Source organism: Pinus tabuliformis, chromosome 6 (genome assembly GCF_031772625.1).
Source record: "Pinus tabuliformis cultivar Carrire ecotype Pingquan chromosome 6, CPIR1, whole genome shotgun sequence".
NCBI classification, from domain to species: Eukaryota; Viridiplantae; Streptophyta; class Pinopsida; order Pinales; family Pinaceae; genus Pinus; species Pinus tabuliformis.
The window spans coordinates 767085637-767108501 of record NC_142292.1 but is presented as its reverse complement, the minus strand read 5'-3'; the positions used below and the strand labels follow the sequence as shown (position 1 = coordinate 767108501).

The 22865-nt window shown below is 34.5% G+C and overlaps 1 pseudogene; it reads left to right on the top strand.

Moving 5' to 3' along the window:
* The first annotated feature begins 3384 nt into the window (after positions 1-3384).
* Positions 3385-4232, top strand: LOC149260985 (uncharacterized; annotated as a pseudogene).
* Positions 4233-22865: the final 18633 nt, after the last annotated feature.

Here is a 22865-nt window from a genome sequence, read left to right as displayed (position 1 = left end):
TGAGGGTATTCTATTTGAGGCTGTGAGATAGATGTGTATTCTGCAAGTGAGAAATAGAGAGGTGAGACTATGAGAGAAAACAGAGGATATTACAACGGATTTGTTGTAGGTTTTGTCTCTTCATTTTGCTGGATAATAGAAAGGAAGGACTGGCTGTTCGAGGTGGACGTAGCCCAAACTGGGTGAACCACGTATATATGTGTCTCTCTTGTTTTGTGCATTTTCTGTGTTTATATTTCTGCAATATTTTATGTGTTCCATTGCTCCATAATATATAATTTTCTAACACGATAGCCAAAGACTTGTAAGACATTCTTTCTCCCAACTCTTGGAGTTGGTCTTTTATTTCTGACACCCTCATAATGTATGAGCCTATTCCTTATTCTTTTGATATATTTATCTTATAGAGCTTGAGCTTATTCTTTTGGAGTCTCGACAATTAAACCCTTAACATGACCAATGACTTCATTTTATATGAGGATCAAATCTATCCTCTTCTTCCATGCAAGAAAGCTTGACAACCCAACCAATTTATTGCTCTCCTTGCAATATGAAGTCATTTTGACAATATTCAAATATAGATATAAAATAACTTACTTGTCAAGTGAATACACTCCTAGATGATGAAATCTTCAACTTGATGTCTTCTTGATTTTGATGATGTTGATGTAGATAATAGAAGATGTCTTCTTGGTGAAGATGTCTTTCTTAAAAATTGATCCTTGGCTCAAAGGGAGATCACATTGATTTGATGATGATAACACTTTTTCTTGCTTTTCTTCCTTCAAATCAATTCTATTCAAACTTGTTTCACAACCTCAAATTTTCGGCCTTTCTTTAGAATTTCAGCTTGTTGTAGGAGGTCTACAATTTTAGCCTTTTTTGCAGAAACCCTAAGTCACACATGTGGTTGGAATATGAATAGGTTTTCCTCCTTTTGACTTCTCTTGACCTTGACTCCTTCTCTTGAAAATTCGGCTTGCTAAATAGTCCTTATTTGACCCAAATGTTGGTTCCTTTGAGTGACTGTAATTTTCGTCTTTCATTGGTGCAAATGATTCCCTAACCTTCACACATGTGGAGGAGAATTAGCCTAAAATAGATCATAAAATGCTGCACTCTTCTTTATTCTTCCTTTGTTGGGTATGAGATTCCTTTCTCTTCATAGATTGAACTCTTCTTGATGATCGATGCTCTTAATTTTTCTAATATGATTTCTTCATACTTCAGCCCTTAAGTATCCTTCTTTGTGTTGCCCTTCATTGATGTATTCACCTTAGCTCTCATACCATGCTGAGAAATCTAGGAAATCTAGAGTTGGTGTTTTCTCTTACTTTGATAACCACTTGTGATTTATTTTTACTTTACTTGATTAAATTATTCTTTCCTTTATTAGTTTTAGTGTTCTCTATCATCAAACAACTACCAAATCATAAAGAACAATGAGACAATAGGAGACAAGATATAAGTGAACAGCCAGGGTCAAAACCTCTCCAACTGAGAGGAAACCCCACCATAATCCTTCTCTTCTTATCAAACTTCAATTGATGAATTCCAAGACCTATGACCATTGACCAAGAACCTCCAAGAACAATTCATCCTTTCTTCTTGATTTTATTTCCTTACACATCTTCCAACAACAAACTTTAACCTTCAAGTAACTTTGCCCTAGCAACAATTTATGCAACTTCGACCTTGATGCAACTTTAGCAGCTTCACATCTTTAACCTAGAAGCATCTTCATAGCTTCAACCTAGCAGCTTCACCGTTTCAACCTTGCAGCTTCACAACTTCAACCTTGTAGCTTCACAGCTTCGATGTAGCTTCACAAGTTCGATGTAGCTTTAGAATTTTGTCTTGCCTGGTAATTGTAGAAACCCTAACAGAAGAGAGAGAGAGAGAGGATCAAAAATTTGAACTTGGTATTCTTCTCCTTCTTTGTCCTTTTCCAGCTTCTATTTTGAGGAGATCAAACTTTCTTGAGTAAATTTACAAATGAGGTCGAGTTCCTTCTTATTTATATGCTTGTGAGGGGTACGAATTGCTCTCTTTAGGCCGACTTGTTCCTTCATGTAGGCTGATTTGATCTTTGCACCATGAAGAGGTCTTGGAGGGTCTTCAATACATGACAATGACTCAATTTAATTTATGAAAAACCTAGAAGCAATCAATGGGTGCTTGACCTAAAAATTAATTTCCCTTGAGCATTAAACACATGCCTCAAGAATAAAAATAATAAATTTATTTTTCTCTTTTCATTAAATACATAAATCATGATTACACATGTCATTAAGAAGACCAAACCTAGTTACATATTTCAACACAATTAACGTCAAATCCTAAACCTAAATCTAAAGGTGGGGTGTGGGTGAGAGGTGAAGTTGTGTTTCAATTACCATCAAAACCTAAACTTAACACTGAGGAAAATAACAGACATCTTTCAGCTAACACTTTATTCCTTATTCTTATTCTTTCGATGAAAGAATATATTTTAAAAACAAGTTTGCAGAGAAACTTTGAAAATTTTCATCTTTATGAATTCTCAGTCATTTATTCCTTTGCATATCCATGAAAAGGATTCCATGCACATATTATGTTCAATGGTTTCATAGATTCTATATTTTTCATTCTAACATGTCTATGATTTTTTTGATATTGAATATGAAAAAAGCATGCCCATCCTTCCTTAGACATTCTAGAACATGAGAAGATTTATAGCATGAAGAATTCTCATAAACTCTTACGCGAAGCATGAGCTTGTGCATCTCAGAACAAACACCTCCGTGCATTTCATAGTCCAACTTTTGTTCTATGATAAACTATAGATTTGCAGTATTGTTGTCAATCTTGATAATAATTTGATTCATCATGGGTAAGAAAATGCTTAGCAAAAACCATCACCCAAATCTCTAGCTATGACTATTGTAAAAGTTGTTTCTATGTGGAAGCAGAATGAAGAGTTAAAGATAGAAGTGGTAAGAATGAAAATTTATATGAGATATCTCCAGAATAACCAACAACAACAACAGAAGAAAATCACATCTTCCTTCTTATCTTATATCAACAAAAAGCTTGGGAAACTCAATTCATTTTCTCGTAATTTTCCAGAGACTCCAGTGACCTCTATGATGCAAATGATGTTTCACTAAAGTTACCTTAAAGAAGAAGAAGATACCTCATAACATAAGCCATTATTGCATTCCTTTAGCTTAATTCATGTGCATTGATTGTATAGTTTTTCATGGTTTACTCAGACATTTCACATTTATTTGTTTATTTTTATCAAAAATGTTAATAAGTCAACAAGTACATTTTTCATGGCTTACTCAGATATTTCACATATGTTTCTTTTATCAAAAATGTTAATAAGTGAACATATATATAATGCTTCGCTCTCGGGGTTTTGGTTGTATAACCTTTGATAGTGAACAAGTTGTTGAAGAGATAATAGCACATGGAAAAATGTGTGAGTTGGGTGGAAAGTAGGTAATCCTTTTGTTATATGTCTTTTAGTTCGCATGGGCCACATTTTTCCACTTTTTAGTTTCTATCGTGCACAGTCTAGAGCAAGTTGTGTGGCTTTTCAGTACTTTGTCTTCAGATATATTTAAACACCAAAGTCCCATGTAGTCAATTTGGGTCATTGTAGTAGTAGAATTACCTTACATTGGGAAATGTGGTTTTGTTAGCTTCATGATTTCACCCATATTCCAGGATTATGTTTTGTTTAGGTGGAGATTAAGAAGTTTGAGCCCAAGAAGGCTTTTCCTGAGCCTAAACTTGCATATGGAATGGATGGAAGGCCTCCATTTATTCTAGGTCCTCATGGCTATGGGGATGTTTATGGTGGATTAGGTGTTGGTGACTACAGTAGTTCTTATAGGGCAGGAGGATATGGTAGTAGGGAAGGATATTATGGTGGGTATGGAGGTGTTGACTATGGTAGTGCCAATGGAAGCTATGGTGGTCCTAGTCTAGGGGATTATCAAGGAAAAAAATTCGATGGCTATGGAAGTCGCTTTGGGTCTTATGGTGGCATATTTGGGGGCTATGGAAGTGGGATGTTTGGTGGCTATGGAGATGGTGAGGGTTTCCATAACTATGGTGGTAGTAGTTATGGAGGGGAATATGACGCAGGGATTAGTAGTGGTTATGGTGGAAGTTTTTCTTATGGGAGTGGATGGGGAGGCTATAGTGGCAGAAATACCCGATATCATCCATATGCAAGATAGGATAGGATTCATCCTTTGGAAAGTGAGTGTGTCCTAAGCAGTTTCCTAGTACAGGTAAGTTTCATTCTTTATCTGAAGACAGTACCAAACATTTGATTCGTAATGGTGTTATAGTAATCAACATCCAATGTATTCTCTTAAACATCAAGTTCTGTAGTGAGTGTGTCTTAAGTAGTTTCCTAGTGCGGATAAGTGTCATACTTTATCTGAAGGCAATACTAGACATTTGAGTCTTAATGGTATTACACTAATCGGTGGTCCAATGTATTCTCTGAAACATCATGTTCTATAGGGATTTTGTTTCATTAAGGATATTCATAAGGGTAATCTTTTAGTTAAAATATTACATGCATCACTAGATAGACCTAGTTGATACTAGATTATTAAAGATTTATACGATTTCATGGATTGGATGATGACGTGGATGAAGATTTTGCTTCATTTGCATGCCCTGCTCTTTTGAAACATTGAAATTGAAGCCTGAAATAGTATAGTTTTTTATTAATGATATTTCATTTCTAGCTCCATTTTTAGTAAATTTAGTTAGGAAAACAATATTATGCGCTTTGTGAAGTGTCACTTTTTGTAAACTAGGAAGATGTGGTTTAGAAACATTTTCTTAGACCTCATATTCTTCACTACATGGAAAGTTGTGTGTTTATATCACTACATCCATTGGGTGATTTGTTTATGGACTTTTGTGATTGGTTGAAGCTGAAGGTTTTTTGAAGAGTCTTTGAACTAAAAATACTACATAGTCTGGTAGGCTTTATTATCTGTTGTTATATGTTTTTGAAAGACACACGTCGTATATGATAAATCTTGCATCACTTTCACCTTATATATATATATATATATATATATTCTAGCAAAAAGATTCAGAGAGGCAATTTTCTTATCAATTTGTAATCTAAATGACATCCAATTATATTCTCAACCGTAGAGCAAAAAGGTCCACAAAAGACACAACTAAAGATCCAAAAATCTCAATAATCTATGAAATTTTTATGACTGTTATGGGAAAAAATGATGGATGTAATAGATTTCATTTAATTTCAATCTAACATAGGTATAACCTTCACTAGGGTAAACTCGAGAAATAGAATAAAGGTGATATGTTAGAAGAATTATGAGGGGTATGTCTTGTCATTGTATTGAAACACATCTAGAATAAATATGTTATTCACTTTGTTGCAAGGAGATATATTGTTGTGAAACAAATATTAGCTCGATGGATGATTTGCATTATAAAATCTAATGTTGGATATTTTTAAGAATAGGATTGAATTCAATAGAAAAACTAATATAGTTTTTTAAAATCTAATGCTCAATGGATTGAATAAATAGAAAAACTAATATAGTTTTTTAAAGGTTGCATCACCACTTATGCTTTGAACTCAAACAAAAAGGAGATTTATCATTCATTTAAACATAAATTTGAAATCTATGATGTTTGAAGATGGCCTGCAATTTTATTTTTTTGTGAATGTTCATGGTCCAAGCCTACTAATATCATTTGAATGACTTGATAGATCATTTATTGAAGGGTTGAAATTATTAACTATACATGGGTATTTTTGAGATATGCCAAATACTTGGGTTTTTTATATTTTTTGGGAATGCCAAGTAATTTTAAAAGCTAAAATGTAATAATGAATTTACTTTTAAATATACATTTGCATAATTTTTCAATCAAGTAATTTGGTTTCAAACTGTTTTGCTCCATGCAAGTTCATAGAACTAGATTTATGTTATGGATTTAAACATCGGATTCATTTGTTTTAGCCATTGTAGCTCAGAAGTGGTTTTGATATTCATGTAGAGAAGTTTAGTTTTGTTTCTCTATTATATTTGTCTTAGTCCTCTATTGGGTTCAAATTAAAAAAATTGAGGCGGGTTTTATCTTCGGGTACACTTTTTTGTTATTGTAAAGCTTTGAATGTTTGTTTCATGCATACATACGAGATTAAGTTCTTTGATTAGTACTTAGGAGGGTTTTTATCTTTGGGTGACTTGTCTTGAGGGTTTCCATCTTTGGATGTATTTGTTTACTTATTTTCTGGTTCCATGGGGTAATCCTTATGTGAGTTCTGATGTTCTGGAAAATTACTGATCTTTTTGGATCTTTAGTTGTATCTTTTGTGGACCTTTCTACTTTATGGCAAAGAATATAATTGGATGCCATTTCGATTAGAGTAATGAATATACATTGAAGAATAAAATTGTATTTGTGTTTGTCAGTAAGTTTTTATAACTTATTACTTTCATATATGTATATAATGTTTAGCATGCATTAATAAAATTTGAATCCAACTAAATATCCCTTTTATATACTAAAGTTAGACAACATATTAAAGAATTAAAATGTATGTATTTTGATTGTCATTCATTGGTTATAAATTATTACTTTATGATTTTCAATTGACTATTTAGCATGAATTGATAAAATCTTAGTCCAGCTAAATATCCCTTTAATATGTTTAGCATAAAGAAAAACCCAAACTAAAGAAAACACAAGTAATATATTGACGATTCTTTTCGCTGGTCCTAGAAATACCCTTCATGTTATCATACTCTCTGGAACTTCAAATTCTCGACTCTTAAACTGCATTCTCCCACTATGTTCTCCGCTATTTCCATTAATGCTTGCATCATTTTCTCCATTGACTTTTGCTCTACAACTTCCATTTACTAAATCCTTCTGCTATAGCAGCATTGTGTATGCGACTAGGCCATATTAGCATATTAATTCTAGCTTTATTGTTAAATCACTTCGATCCAATGGTTTTGAGCCACTATCGGGTGTCACTTGTGCTTCTCAAATACTAGAGCGAGTGCTGAATCGACTCATCAGTTATGGTTTGTATGGTTTTTATGGTTTCTGAGAAGAATACTGCAGTGTAAAGTCAATGTGCTTGGTGGAATTTGAAATGTCAACGTGATTTTCAGGACGGTTATCTTGGACCAACGATCAATGGCTCAAATGATGTGTGCCCAATACCAACAAGATTTGACAACATGAGGGACCCCCTACCCCATAGATGATTAATATTGGGGGGGTGTCTCTCGTTTTGATTGTGCCAATACCACCTACACAAAATCAACAACAAATATTAATTAAGGGACCCCCCCCCCCGCCACTCCTAGTTTTCAAAACCAGATCGGGGTGGGGGGCACTATGGTTTTCACTACCAGGACCCACATATACTTCCACCTCTATTTAAGATGCTATTGTATATATATTCAAAGGGACAAAAAACCCTAAAACACTATCGGTGTGCCCTTGCACCTTTTGGTGCAAATGCTAGTTATTTAACATTGACAAAATGGTTAGGTAATTGTTAAATTTCATTAGTATGATTAGGTATTTAAGGGTTTCGTTTTGAAATGTGGCTAAATTTAGAAACTCATAGTAGTTGGGAGGACATATAAAAGAAAAAAACCATTATATTAAAGGTTGGTGTGGACAAAGCCAAGTGTAATCTTTGGGTGATTTGATACTTAAATGTTCCTGGATAATGATTTCTTAAACTATATTTTTTTGGTAAACTTCATCTATAGATTTCTATTAATAAAAAAAGATATTACACTGAAAGCCTTTCATACACCAAAAGAGTAGCCTGGGAGATCTTACCTTCAACTAGGGATAACCATAGATACACCATTACTAATGGAGGTCAAAATTTACCAAGATGATACTACCCTGTGCTAATACAAGAACAAGAAAACTACAGATGTTTACTATCCAACAATCTCCCTTAGGCTTTGAAATAGACCCATACAAAATACTAAAAATGTACTTCAGAAATACATATCATCCACTCACTGGTGTTGCTAACAAACCATCTTAAGACTTCTTACAAAAAACATATATTAACTAACAATAAACACTAATACAATATACTTGGTGGACTAGAGCGGCTCCAATTGGAGCGTGAGGAGAGGTCCCAGTTGGAGCATTAATGACTCCAAGTACCTCTTGTTGCTCATTAGAGTCAGTACTTGAATCAGATACCACAAATTTCTCCACCCAAGTTAGTGATTTCTTAAACTATATGCTAGTTCCACAAATTATATCTATATATATATATATATATATATATATATATATATAACTAAAACGAGAATCTCTAAAAAATCAGTAACTTTGAAATATTGATTGCCAATATTACACCAGGTAGAACTATTTCATAAATGTCAAAAATGAGCTAGTTATAACATGTCTCTAGAGACTTGAACCCACAAAAATGAATCGTTCACCAAACCACTTGACCTAAGATCCTTTAACATAAATCACAAATATATTAGCAAACTAGAAAAACATTATTAAATAATGTTTATCAAATAATAATATTAAATATGAAATTTGATAATAAATTAATGTCCTCTAAACTCATTGCAAAAATGTACAAACAAGTTTGAATAATATTTATAAAATGGTTAACCCCCGGGGGCATCTCAATTAGCAATGGTCGTGTAAATGGAGTGTTATGTGTGAGGAGGCTCATGGTTCAAATTCCTCAATTCACCTGTGCCTACGGAAGGGGCATACATAGGCCCTTAGAGGTTATAGTGATAGCGGTTGGAATCAACCCCATGTCACGTGAGTATGAGACCATCCCAATTTCCAATCTCTCTCTCTCTCTCTCTCTCTCTCTCTCTCTCTATATATATATATATATAGATATAATGGTTAAGAGCATATATAATTTGATAATAAATTAATGTCTTCTAAACTCATTGTAAAAATGTACAAACAATTTTTGAATAATATTTATAAAATGGTTAACCCCCAAGGGCATCTCAATTAGCAATGGTCATGTAAATGAAGTGTTATGTGTGAGGAGGTTCATGGTTCAAATCCCCCCAGTTCACTTGTGTTTGCAGAAGGGGCATACGTAGGCCCTTAGAGGTTATAGTAGTAGCGGTTGGAATCAACCCCATGTCACGCAAGCATGAGACCAACCTAGTTGCCAATTCCTCTCTCTCTCTCTCTCTCAGATATATATATATATATATATATATACATATATATATATATATATACATATACATATACATATACATATACATATACATATACATATACATATATATATATATATATATAATGGTTAAGAGCATATGTTTCGTCCTAAAAAGTTCAAATCCAAAGGGGATAGAGTATGTATGTTTTTGTAACATTTAGTTGTCAAATCATTGCATGGAGGTAGATCCCTTTCCCACAAACAAAGCCCGGAAAAGAATAGTTTTTCCAGCACAAATTAGACAAAATTCGACATAAATTTTTGGTAAGTCAAGCTACAACTATCAAGAACTTTAGGTACTCCAGGGATTCTTGAGGTTGTTGAATCTATTTCCACCATTAAAAAATGATTCAAACACTTCCAATTTTAGATTAAAAAAAAAAAAAAAAAAATTTAATGAGAAGATCATCATCCAAACAAAATCATCGCCTACTTAAACAAGTCCCTTAAAATTAAATTATTATTTTTATTTTATTTTTTCAAAAATATTCATTATACATTAACCATATTAATTTTTAAATATTTAATATATGTATACAATTTTATAAAAAGTAATATCAAACTTTTTTATATACTATTTTAACGAAAAAGTAATGAATATATAAAATAAAAAATATTATTAAAAAACTTTAAAAATAAATGATAATATAAAATAAAAAATATTATTAAAAAAATTAAAAATAAATGAATAAATAATTTATAATTATATTATGAGTGTAAAAAATATATATATATATATTACGGAAAAAGTAATGAATATATAAAATACAAAATATTATTAAAAAATTTTAAAATTAAATGAATATATAAAATAAAAATAATATGAATATATAAAATAAATAATATTATTAAAAAGCTTTAAAAATAAATAAATAAATAATTTATAATTATATTATTAGTGTAAAAATAGAAAAAATTATTTAATATAAATTTATATTAGTGTATTGAGATGTTTTTTCTAGCCAAGTATAGAAGAGATGTTGTAATGTTATGTAAATATTTTGACTCCATCAAATTACCACTAATTTTTGGATTCCATGTTTTGACCACTTGTACTATAAAATAAAATTATACATATAAATATAGCTTATGTTATGTAATGTTATATATTGAGGGCTCAATAATTAAAACCAATCTAATCCATCTTAACTCCATATGGATCAAATATCTTGAGGTGCAAACCTCTTTTAAAGTAAAAAGAGATTTAATTCCTCCAAAGATTATATATATATGTGTGTGTGTGAGACTATTATTGGCAAACCCATGGGTTGTCAAAACATAGAGCCTAAAAAATAATTATAATCGATAATTATTAATTTCAGCTAATAATTAAAACAAAAAATTGAAAAATAAAATTGGAGAGGTCAAATTATTTAAAATAAAATTAAAATTAAAAAAATATAACAACTAATGCATCGTTGCTTTTGGATTTCATGTTTTGACAACCCATGCTTTTGCCAATGGCATTCTTACTAATATAGCCTATTTAAAAGCATGAAAACTCTTTTGTAATTTGTGTTTGGGCAATGAATCATCAGTGGAATAAAATGATTTCAGTGACTAAAATATATATATATATTAACGAGCCTAGATCCATTTTAACTCTAAATTTATTAAGCATTGAGAGGAATCAAATCTATCAAAGTGTAAATATCTTTCTCCAATACAAAACTTAAATAAAATTTTGCATCTCAAAATTTAATCCTTTCCAATACTCAATAAATCTGAAATTAATATAAATCTACAGCAATTTATTAATATAAAACTAAATAAATAACTCATTTACCCATTTATAATTATATTATTAATTACACCTAACCTAACCTAATATCTCTTTTATGTACACGAACTTCTAAATTACCTTGTAACTTAAGGTCGAATGATAATGGGAAACTTTTACTTAGAGAAATTGAACTTCAAGTCAAGGTTCGAAAGGTTTTATTTCGGACCTTCATTTCCTTCGCAGTTACAATTATCAAAATATTTATAAGATTAGTTAGTCACTACGAATTTACTAAGAGAGTTATCCTTAAATGACAGAGTAGGCCTGATACATGAAAAATTAATAAAGTGAAAACAAACTTAGTATATTTTGGTGATCAAAAGGCAAGGCACTATATAATTACTGAGGATATTTTAAAAATGTGAAATGAGTTAAATGTACAAATTAATAAAGTGAAGATTTATTATGTAGATTTTAATGATAGAAAGCCAAGTACTACATAATTACTAAAGATTTTTTAAATTGAAGATATTTTAAAAATTTGTCATGAGTTAAGGTTTAATGTACAAATTAATAAAGTGGAGATTTATTAATTTGATTTCAATGATCAAAAAGCTAAGTACTGCATAATTAAAAAGGAGAGTTTTAAAATGTGTTTTGAGTTGGGTTCATGTACATTAGGTTAAATAATAATTAAAGTTATGAAATTAAAAAATTTATAATATGGGTAACAAAGTTAATATTATATATAAAATTAATGTTGGTCAAGTTGTAGTTTCTTGATAAGAGTATTTTTCATAATAATGATTTAAGTTTAGAATTTTAAAGGTATTTTTCGCATGTTAATGTGTGAGACTAAATCATTTCGATGTTAATGTGGTTAGTTTTAAATTTGTTGACAATGTAGTGTAATTAGATATAATTTTTTTGTTGGTTGATTCACGAGGAGATTTGAACCCAGAATTTTTTGGAACATAGTTTTTCATTATTAAAGTGATCGTCAATTGAACTACCCTTTGTGGGTGTGTGATTAGATATAGTTGTTGCTAATAAGATGATTTAAAAAAATTATTGTCCATGGTAGTCATTATGCTAATACAGTCAATGTATAATATTGTTATATCTTATTGGTTATTGAGACTAGATAACTTATCCCACTATATAGATGTGATCAAGATAAAGTCCTAATTAAATTTAATGAAGTATAAACCCATGAATTATAAGAGCATCTAAGTTGAAGATAAGTTGAATTCATTAACAAAGAGAAAAATTCGCCAACTCAAAAAAAAAAGAATACATAAAATCGTTAAACTCCAAAGATAAGCATATTATCATTAGTGCATATTAAATATGGAGAAATGGTACATGGATAACCAAAAGCTTGTGGGTATAAACAAAAGGACCATAGACATAAGTGACCACCACCACTTCAAGCACAACAAAACGATAATTTTCCTATGTTTGTCTTTCTTAATTTCAAATGTTGAGAATTCTCTAGATCCTACTTATGGTGGATGGAAGCCAAAAGTTATTGATATATGATTGGGTCAAGTTTTAATGACCATCATGACCCATTGCTATATTCCTATTATTTCATACATGTTTGAGGTCTTCTATTATTACTAAGGTATAAATTGGTGTATTGTTAATGTTATGGACTTTATGTTTTTTACTTTTAGTTAAAGGGACATTGGTTGGGTGAGAGATTTTGATTTTTAAACTTGTATAATTTTGACTTTTGATTATGTTAGTAAGGGTTGTGTTTGTGATCCAGGCATGCACACATACACATTTTCAAATGTAGATTCATTTTTCATAATATTTTACTAAGAAACATGTTGCTTTGGGGTTCCATGTTGTGTCTATCACATTTATTAACTTCATATTCAAGTTGAATAGATTGAGTTTACTTATTGGCCCATTACCTTCAATAATAAACCATATTGAGCCTTAGGCATCGTTGTTATAGTTTGTTTTGTCACATTAACCCAAAATTCCTGCAAAACAGATCAATCAACATCCTTGAACTTTTTTCCATAATCCCTTCACAAATCCCTAAGCATCACTTCTCCAAAAAGTTTTGAGTTTCTGGGACACTTAACTCAAAAACATTGTTTTAGCCCCAGTGCACCTTGCATGTTTGGCCACTTGTGTTCAGCACATGTTGCATACCTGAGCACCAACACTGGTTAGCACATGTTGATCTCTTATGTAGGTGCGTTGATTCTATAAATTTGGGAAAAATAAAAAAATATCGTTGAAGCTTCCTCGTCCAAAAGCTTTTAAGGTAGTTTTAATTATTTACCACAAATAGAGATCTTGAATTCCTATCTGATCCTAGCTTGGAGACCCTATCTCTTATTCATTAAGCTCATCCTCCCATCATGTGTGGATCACAAGCCCAAAATGGTAAATTCTAAACCACCACTCTTATCCTAAAAATTTACTGCCTCCCATAAGGTTTGGGTTGGATTTTTAAGATTGTTAGTGCCCTCATGCTACTACTTTAAACCTAAAGGAGTCATCATATTCATGAATTAGGGTTGATTTTGAGGTGTGCTTTGTGACAAGGAAGGACAAGTCAACTTGGGGAGACATTTACAAAGTCAGCTACTATTTATGGTTGTAAACTCTCTCCTATATTTGTTAATACAAAGAGTATCTTGTTTTCGTATATTTGTTGTGTTATGTTTGCACTCATGTATTTCAATGCCATGTTGACTCATTGAATAAATATTTTAGATTATGCTACATGGATGTTGTGGTTCCTTTGTTTATTTTAGTTGTATGTGCAGGTTGTAATTATAACACTTGGAGTTAGAGTTAGAGCTTACAAGCAAGGAGGAGAGGAAGGCTTACTCCAGATTCCTGGAAGGCTTTGTTAGCACTCCAAGAAACTCTCCTAGGCTATAAATCAAAGATTCCTAGTAACATGTAATCTTCAATAATGTTCTTTGAACTATTGGAATAAATGATGGTTTGGATCAAGTTAGATAACCATTTAAGCTCTATTCTCACTCAATACATGCATGAACACCCCCAATAACACAAGGCTTTAGTCACAAATGCTCAATTGTTTGTATATTTAATGGATAGATGGAGAATATTGACAGCACCAGAAGATTGCATACATGAACATATATGAATGGCTAGCTACAGGCAGCAAATGAACTTACTGACTATACTAGAATATGCATATATAATAACACATATAAATGGCTAGCTACAGGCAGCAAAGAAGCTTGCAAATCTAATATATCAAAGCAGAGATAAGATGACAGTTATCTGGCCTTAAACACAAAGAAAACCTGAACAAATTGTTCAAGTGCAAGCATAGAACAGAAGAGAAATGGACATTGAACATATAACAACAAAAGAAGCTTGTATTACTAAAGAATGCAGATGAGAAGCTTGAAGGAACAGAGGAGGAATAATCTCCAAAAGTTGAACCCTTGTTACATCTAGTTTTCTGCCTTTTATAGGCCCTTTACAATGCTCCTGAGCTCTCTAGAAGGCTCGGAGTCTTAACCTTGTTTGATTTGTCCCTTAACTGTTTGATTCCCTCAATTGTCAGGCATGGCTTAGAGGTTTTTCTCCTTCTGACAGAGGAACAACCGTATTCAGATATTTTGGGTGCACTGGCAGGGAGCTCTCTCTTGACAGAGATGCCCACAACCACTTATGTTGATTTTGACTGTGTCGCGTTGTGCTGCTCCATGATGTATCTGATTCGGGTTGTGTTGTATTGTAGATGCCCATGATATTTCTGTTTCGAGCTAGTTGGGCATGCTTTGTTGCGTTGTAGATGCCTCTCGGCCTCGGTTTCTCTTCAAACTGTTTAATAATGAGTGTTTTCTGTTTTACACAGAAACCATTGTAATGTTGTAAACTCCCACCAATGTTTGTTCCTTTCGGACTTTTAAATTCCTCAAAAATGATTTATTTACCCATCAGGTCCGCCCTTTGGGTTGTTGTCGCCTATCGCAGATGGCCCGGTCCCTTTATTCCCTTCTTATTTTTGCAATATGGCTAAAACCTTAAAACATATGAAAAATCAGCCATTGTGGACCTGAAAACATATATATATTTCACCTCTAAAACACATCGGGTCCGGACTTCATCGCTATCGGCGCTGCCAAGGTTCCTGTGTATTTCGTTACATAGCGAAATACACGGAAAATACATTAAAATGGCCTTTCGCGGATTTGAAAATATATCCATTTATCACATATAATTACATCGGGTCCGCCCATCGGGTCGCACATATGCCCGTGACTAGGCCTCGTCCCTAGGTTGACACCGATAGCGATATTGCGATGCGATAAATCGCAATCGCGAGTCGCTCGTTCCCCGGTCCTTTATACCACAGAACATGTGCTTCCCTCCGATGCAACCTGTCGATCCGATCATCGGCGATCGCTTATTGACGAAGTCATGTGCCTACCTTTCGACTGTCCCCTCTATCCTACTGATATGCGATTTGCCGCTTAGATCTAGGCCGTTGATCGGCCAGATCTAACGGCTGTTGTGCGATGCCCAGTTTAAGCCTGTGGTAATGGTTTTTCCATGGTTTTAGAGTGTTTTGAGCCTCCCAATAGTGTATTTCCGCCCTTCCAAGGGCTTTCCTCCCACGACCATTTTGACTTTGAATGATCCTTGAGAGGATTTTGAAGACTTTTGGGGCATACTTGGATCCTTTTTTGGACCGTTTGCCCACAAGGCTAATAGGCATCTTTCCAATACTCTAATTTCTCTAAGGTTAACTTTGAGATTTTTTTCATTCTGTTGTTCTAAATCATACCACTAGATCTAGATAATTCACCTTTGTCCGCAATCATGAAAATTTCGCATAACAAATTAGCAACCATACTGGGAAACGATATTTCCCTTGGTGGTTTCCTTGACCTTAGCATTTTTTCACCTCTCAAAGAGACCTTAATTGACTTATTCAGACAATGATTGACCTTAGGAAAATAAATTTTTAGCTTGGTCGGGTTTCTTGTGTCGTGTTTTGACCGAAATAACCCCAGCGCATTCCCTGTTCTGAGACATAGTGCTTCATTGCATATATTTATTCTTTGTGGTTGTGGTGCAGTGCACTGGTGTCTGTTATGCACCTCTGCTGATCCTGTAGGATGCAAAAAATTGCATTCCTTGACCTTGCTCCTCATTCCGCTTGAGTTCATAAAGTTTTCTTGAGTCTCTGAGTTTGTTCGTGTCTCTGAAAAGCCAATCCCTTGTGTGAAATTGTGTGTTTTTTCTTGTATATTTGCAAAAGAAAATTCCCCTTCAATCGTCCCAAGGGGGGCTAATATTGTGTTTGAGTGTTAATCACCTCTATGTGTCATCACATTTTTTATAAGATTTTGTTTAGTTCCTTCTTTCTTCTTTTCAATTAGGGTTTGTATACATAAATTGATTATTGAATTTGACAAGTCACTTTTATATTACAGCTAATTTTGTGTGGTCTCTTTTCATTAGCAATCAATTTTCATTCATATGTTTCTTTGCATTTGAAACATTAAAAAAAACAATTATTTGCATTGCATATAGGGCTTTGATTTTGATTGGAATAGTGAAGTTGAGGAGATCAATTGTTGCATCACTTGTTTGTTGCATTGTTGATTGAAGTATTCTTCCCCTACTTAGTTAAGCCTTTCATTGTTAAAAGGAAAATAAAGAGTTATTTTTATCATATTAGTTGCATGATAGGTGTGTTCAGGTGACATCTAGTTTTGAACCTTGAAATCGAAACATAATTTAAAATAAACTCTAAATTTCACTCAATTAACCTAAGGAGCATTTGAAACTTAATGGCACACATAGAGGTCTAAGCTAGAGACATGTTCTGACATCATTAAACATAGTAGTTGTCATTACTTTTCAGTGTTACATTCCGGGGGCGATATCATGTTCCACGTACGTCGAGTATATCAGATCATTTTCCATGTACTTTTGATTATATACGACGACGCTCCACGTACTCTTAGTATATCAGAACGCTCTCATCGAATGGTTATGCATTAGATAGCACTAACACGGACTGTGCTTCCACGTACCTCTGGGTATATTTTGGAAGTCCACCATAGGATGAAAGAAAGCCTTAGGAATTTGAGTCGACTACCTTGTCCATTGTGATACACCAAACACATCATTCAAGGAGATTTCCTGCATGTATGTAAATCCTTGCTTTACCAAGATGGTATATCATAGTTCACAGTGGCCCGCTAATCCTTTTTTCCTAGTTTACCCTTTTGTTTTCATTTTGTGTCTATAATTTCTAAAATCAATTAATTAACCATGGAACAACATCCTCACTATGGAAGAACTCCTTAGTGGATCTTAGGTTGAGACTAATGGCGACAGTTCTCGACTCTACCAATCAAGGAAACCCCTCTTACGAGAATCCTGGCCCTTTTCCTTCTTTTGGAAATATTGGTGCTCCTTATATGGAAGTGTTGTCCCTTCCCAGATCTACCATTGGTTTGCCACTTTGTTTGTTAAATGTCCAAACTGCTCCTCAACCAAGTTCTCCTCCACCTAAACACCATAAACCTCAAGTTGATCCTAAATTTGACCCTTTGACTTATTCACCTATTGTTTCTTTGTCCCTTTCTTCCTCCTAGCATAGTAAAAGTCTTTATTCTAATAACCAAGATGCTAAGAAGAAGAAACAGATGAAGAAGAAGAAGAAAAATAAGCAGGGGGGCAACCAAGTCACCTTTCACCTTATATGGATGAAGCATCCAAATTGTTGGGAAATCTTACTAATTCTGAACCGCAACTTATGGTTGGCTACCAGAAGCTTTCCCCTAGTCCTCCATTAGTTGATGAAGTGATTGACTTGAATCTAGCTTCTGACAATCCCACTCTCTCTGAACATGAATCCCATGAGGTTGTTCCCAACCAACCATTGGTTGAGAAAATGTTTGACTCAATTCCACCTTCATTTGATCGTACCTTTCCCATAGAGATTAAAGTTCATATCACTCAATTTCTTCTCATTTCTTAAAGTTCCAATGAACTAGAGGTAAATCTTCTTATTCCAATTGAACATTGGGAAAATCCTCTCATTCCAATGGCACAGGGGAGAAATCCTCCCATTCCCATGGAATAGGGGGGATTTCTCTCGTTCCTATAGCATAAGGGGGTAGTTCTCTCATTCCCACTGCACCCCCTCTAAGTAGTATGGTCACTTCCTTTGATTGGAGTCGACCAGCAAGATATCGTCGTCCACCTTACGTGCCCTTCCAGATCATAGTACAGGCTTAAAATATGGTCGTACCTGGCATAGTCATAGATGAATGCATGTCTATTAGTATTTTTTCCTCAACTTTTTGGCATGCTTTAGTTTCTCTGCAGCTTGTTCCCATTACCTAGAATCTATTGGATTTTAATAGAGGAACTAGTCAACTATTAGGGATCCTTCCTCAGTTGCCTAATACTTTGGGAGGAAATATTGTATATATCAATGCGATGGTAGTCCAAGGCCCTTTGGATTCTAATTTACTCCTTGGGCATTGTTTAGTCAATTTAGTGCTCCTAAATTGATGTCATTAATTGTCAACCCGGGGCTCGTAAACTGATGAAGTGAAGGTGTACTATATGTACTTAAGCAACTTTCTTAGAGCTTTTGTCATTTGGGGTGTTGTTTATGGTTAACTTATCTTCCTAAGATGGAGTGATGATTATAGACAGATGAGTGCAAGTGTGTGAAAAGTGAGTTCTAGATGAGTGAAAGTGTGTGATTGGTGATTTCTAATTACTTGCTGAATTTGTAAAGGAAAAGAACTTGAAAGAAATGAATAAATTGAAATGAATTGAAAGTAAATGACCACGTTCTAATGGCATTAGTCTCTATCCATATTGCTGCAAATAAAAGAAACAAGAAAATCACTTCAAGGATTGATGATAATGGTTATCTCCTCCTAACTCCCTGCTTCTACCACATAGTACTGCGTAAAACACGATTAGGAGGTAGCTGAAGACAAATCCAAGAATTGATAAAAACTCTAATTGACAAATTGTAACACTACTAAGCCTTTTCCATCATACTGCTTCCTACATATGTGATTATGTGTAACAAGTGGAAAAAGTATTAGTGTCACAAGCCAAGACTACTCAAAGACAAGCTGCAATTAATTAGTGTTCTGTTCTCTTGAAAGATAAGCCATTCATGATAAAGAGAGCATAAATTAGTTAGCATCCAACTTGTAAAACTAAGCTAAAACTAATCTAGAAAACAGAGTAAAAAGGGCAGCATTATGAACAAGACAACTGCAACTACCATCAGATATTAAAGCAAATACAACACACTCAATCCCGGGTAAAAACCTGCAAAGAAGCAAATCTGATCAGTGAAAATAAAGGCTGCAGCAATGAAAAGAAATCAAGCTGTACATAACTCAAGAAAGGAAATTCTGTATGTAAAATAAAGAAATTGCAGAAGTATAAACATGAAAATACTTTACAAGGCTAATACGAACAGGGGCCCTCCATTCATATTATCCACAGAAAACTCAGATGCTCTTAAAACTTCAAAACAGCACTGTTTCCATTACTTTATATGCAGAAATACATAGTCAAAAAGTGCTGGAACAGCTCTTATGAAAACAGAGTTCAAAAACGTGCCAAAATTCTCACAAGTTCATAAACTACAGCATCTAAAAGTTAACATAAGCGTACGCAGACGCAAGTATATATAGGCATCTGCAAGATGGCCTAATACGTAAAGCATAAAACAGAAAATAACTGAATATCATGCGTATTAAAGGTGCAGTTAACACGTCATAGGCTTCATGGTCGAGCTGGAGGTCCTGGTCGATATGGGCAATGAATCCAGCATTAGATCATGTCCCCCACGTCTTTCAAAACACGGACAAGTCACCTTTTCAACCGACGTTATCAAACAGCTTACGTATCAATGTTAAGCTGCCTTTATTTGACCGTAACTTGACCCCCTTTGACCGGAGGTACAGATGACGTGGCTGGCTGAACTGATGGCACAGGAACCTCGAGCACGTATATTCCAACATGCCCATGTGGCTCGTTCTGCAAAATAACATGTGGAACCTTGAAATCAACAAAATGGTTGCGGGATCATCAGATGGCTGCGGAATCAGCAGATGGCTGCGGAATCAGCAGAAGGCTGCGGAATGCCTGCAAATACGTCAAAAACTAAACAAAAAAATTACCCATTAGCAAAGCTCACTTGATAATGTTTAATGACAACTAATGTAATGATCTGGGTGGAAAATGAGGCAAAAGAGAGAGGAAAGTGATGAAAACAGTAGGTAATGATGGATGATAAGGTGTAAAGTAGAGACTCTACATACCCCCACTACGAGGGCATTGCATGTCCTCATGCAAAAACACTGATCAATCAACCTGCTGTGATGCCTCTGCCAAGACATCCAATCTCCTCTTCTTTCTCTGTGTAGACACATTGACCCTTGGCTTCTTTACTAAGCATCTGAACTTTAGGTTGATCAAGGCTCTGTTTAGCTTTTTGCATTTCTTCCTTAACTTTTTGTTATTTCTTTGCCACGGGCCCAAATGTAACATGGTGTTATCATGAATCATCTTATCCAATTTAGCTTGCTCTTTCAACTTTTCATTTTCTTGCATGATATGTCGATTTAGAACCTCAATCTCAAAAATTTCCTGTTTCAAGGAGTGGACTTGTTGTTCTAAAGGTTGAACATTGCTTGGGCCAGCGGCTGCTTGCTCCAATGTTTCCAGATAATTATACACTTTTTGCTGCTCCGGGTCAACCTCAGGTGACTTTTTGGGACTTGGTTCATAATCAAATTCAGATCCATGTTCATGCTCAAGTTCATGTTCAAACAGACTTTCCTCACGTGGAGGACTAGTCTCAATATGCTCAGCGTGTGGAGGACTTTTCTCCAAGTCAGGACTTGCAGCACCTTTTTGGGGTGAGCTTAAGTCAATGAAGAATGATTGTTTACCCTTTGTGGCCCCTACTTTTCTATTTTGTAATCTGCTGCTCCTTCTTACAGAGGTGCTAATCTGTTTTTCTTTTGGTACTTTCTGCTGTTTTTCTTTTGGTACTTTGTGCTTCTGTTTTTCCTCCTTTTTGGAAAGGGCAGTTTTATGAAGTTTGTCCATTCTTTGAGCTAAGGGCTGAGTGTTTTCCTCACTAGTATTCTTAGGAGTGAGGTGAGTTTCTTGGACTACAGATTTACCTTTATCTTGCTTTCGTTTCTTCCTCCCTTCTTTTCTTTTCTGAGCAATTTCTTGAGCAAGTTCTGAAAGAGTTTCAGTGATAATTCCTTGGGCTGCTTGGTTATCATCTTCAGTAAATCCAGGATCAATTTCCTGTTCAGGATGTTGTATATCAGTTTACTCATCAAACTGGTCTTGAACAGTTTCCTCTTGGGCAGTTGTTTCAGGCATAGTAGTATCAGGAACAATAGTTTATGTTTGGGCAGTGGTTTCTTGGTTAACCCCCTCTCCTCTTTTTCTTCTACTTCTTTTTGGCACTTGAGGGGACCCTCCAGAAGTTTCTCCTAATTCTTGAAAATATTTCTTATGAGAAACCTCTCCCATGTGTCTCTTTTTTATTTTAATTGTTTCTCAACTAGCAATTTCACAAGACCGTGATGACATAAATGTGCTTCAATATTTCTGGGGTTCTTTTGGACCATTGCACACATTTTCTTAAGACTTGAAAATAGAAAGTATGGGAGGTTAATATCATCTCCTAGAAAATGCATCATAACCTTTGCATGATAAACATATAAGACCCCAAATCTTCCCTCACAAGTGAAAAATTTTTGCACTAACAAGAGTAAAGTGGTCCACTCCTCCTTAACATAAGAAACAGGAATCCCTTTGGTAAAGATACTGGTGTCCATACCTGGGTTTTTTAAAATTTGTTTCCACTGCTGATCTTGAACTGACCGGTTCTTAAACCACCTTTCTCCAGTCTGTGGAAGTGAGGTAGCTTGTGCTATGCTGCTTTCATTGACTGTGAATTGTAAGTCCCCTATCTCCACGTGATTATCTTTTTCTCTGAAGGACCTTGCAAAGGCCTTTGTAACCTCCTTATGGTAGCCTTTGAACTTCTGGATACATTGTAACCAGTTTGCCTTTTGTAATGCCTCTTTCACCTGAGGATAACCCTCCAAAAACTTTGAACCTTCCGGTTCTGCCCTCAAGAGCTTCCCCATTGGCTATTACAGCTCTGTTCTATTTGAAACACGGCTTCAAAACGGCCTCACACAGTCAATTCACGGCTTTGTTCTAGAACACGGCTTCAAAAAGGGTTTTACACAGTAAATTCATGGCTCTGTTTTGGAACACGACTTCAACAAGGGTCTTACACAGTGAATTCACGGCTCTGTTTTGGAACTCGGCTTTAAAGTGGCCTTGACTTGGTGGATTTACGGCCTCAACACAGTGGATTATGGCTTTAGCTCTGGATACGGCCGTAACAGACCTCCACTGGTGTTTAGAATTAGCGGAGAGGAAAAACAGAGTATGGTGAATGGCAGCAGCGTAGTGAGCACAGCATAACAGAGTGTGGTGAATGGTAGCAGCGTAGATGGAATGAAACATGTGAGTGGAAATGGGAGTGAAATGATATGAGCGTAAGAGGGTAGAAGGGTTATGGAATAATGAATGGAAACGGCTATGTCCTTAGATTTCGGTTCTGAGTTACACTTGGCTGCGTGAGTTAATGTCATAGGGACGTAGTACATTAGGTTACGTCACCTAAGTACGAGATCTTAATGGAAGAAGCAGCCGCGAGTGAAATTCAAAATCGTGGTAATCAAGGACTGATAGTCATGGATGATACGTGGGTATATGGTCGCATGACTGGTAATCATTACACTTAGTGGCAAGAAACATAACCTAGAA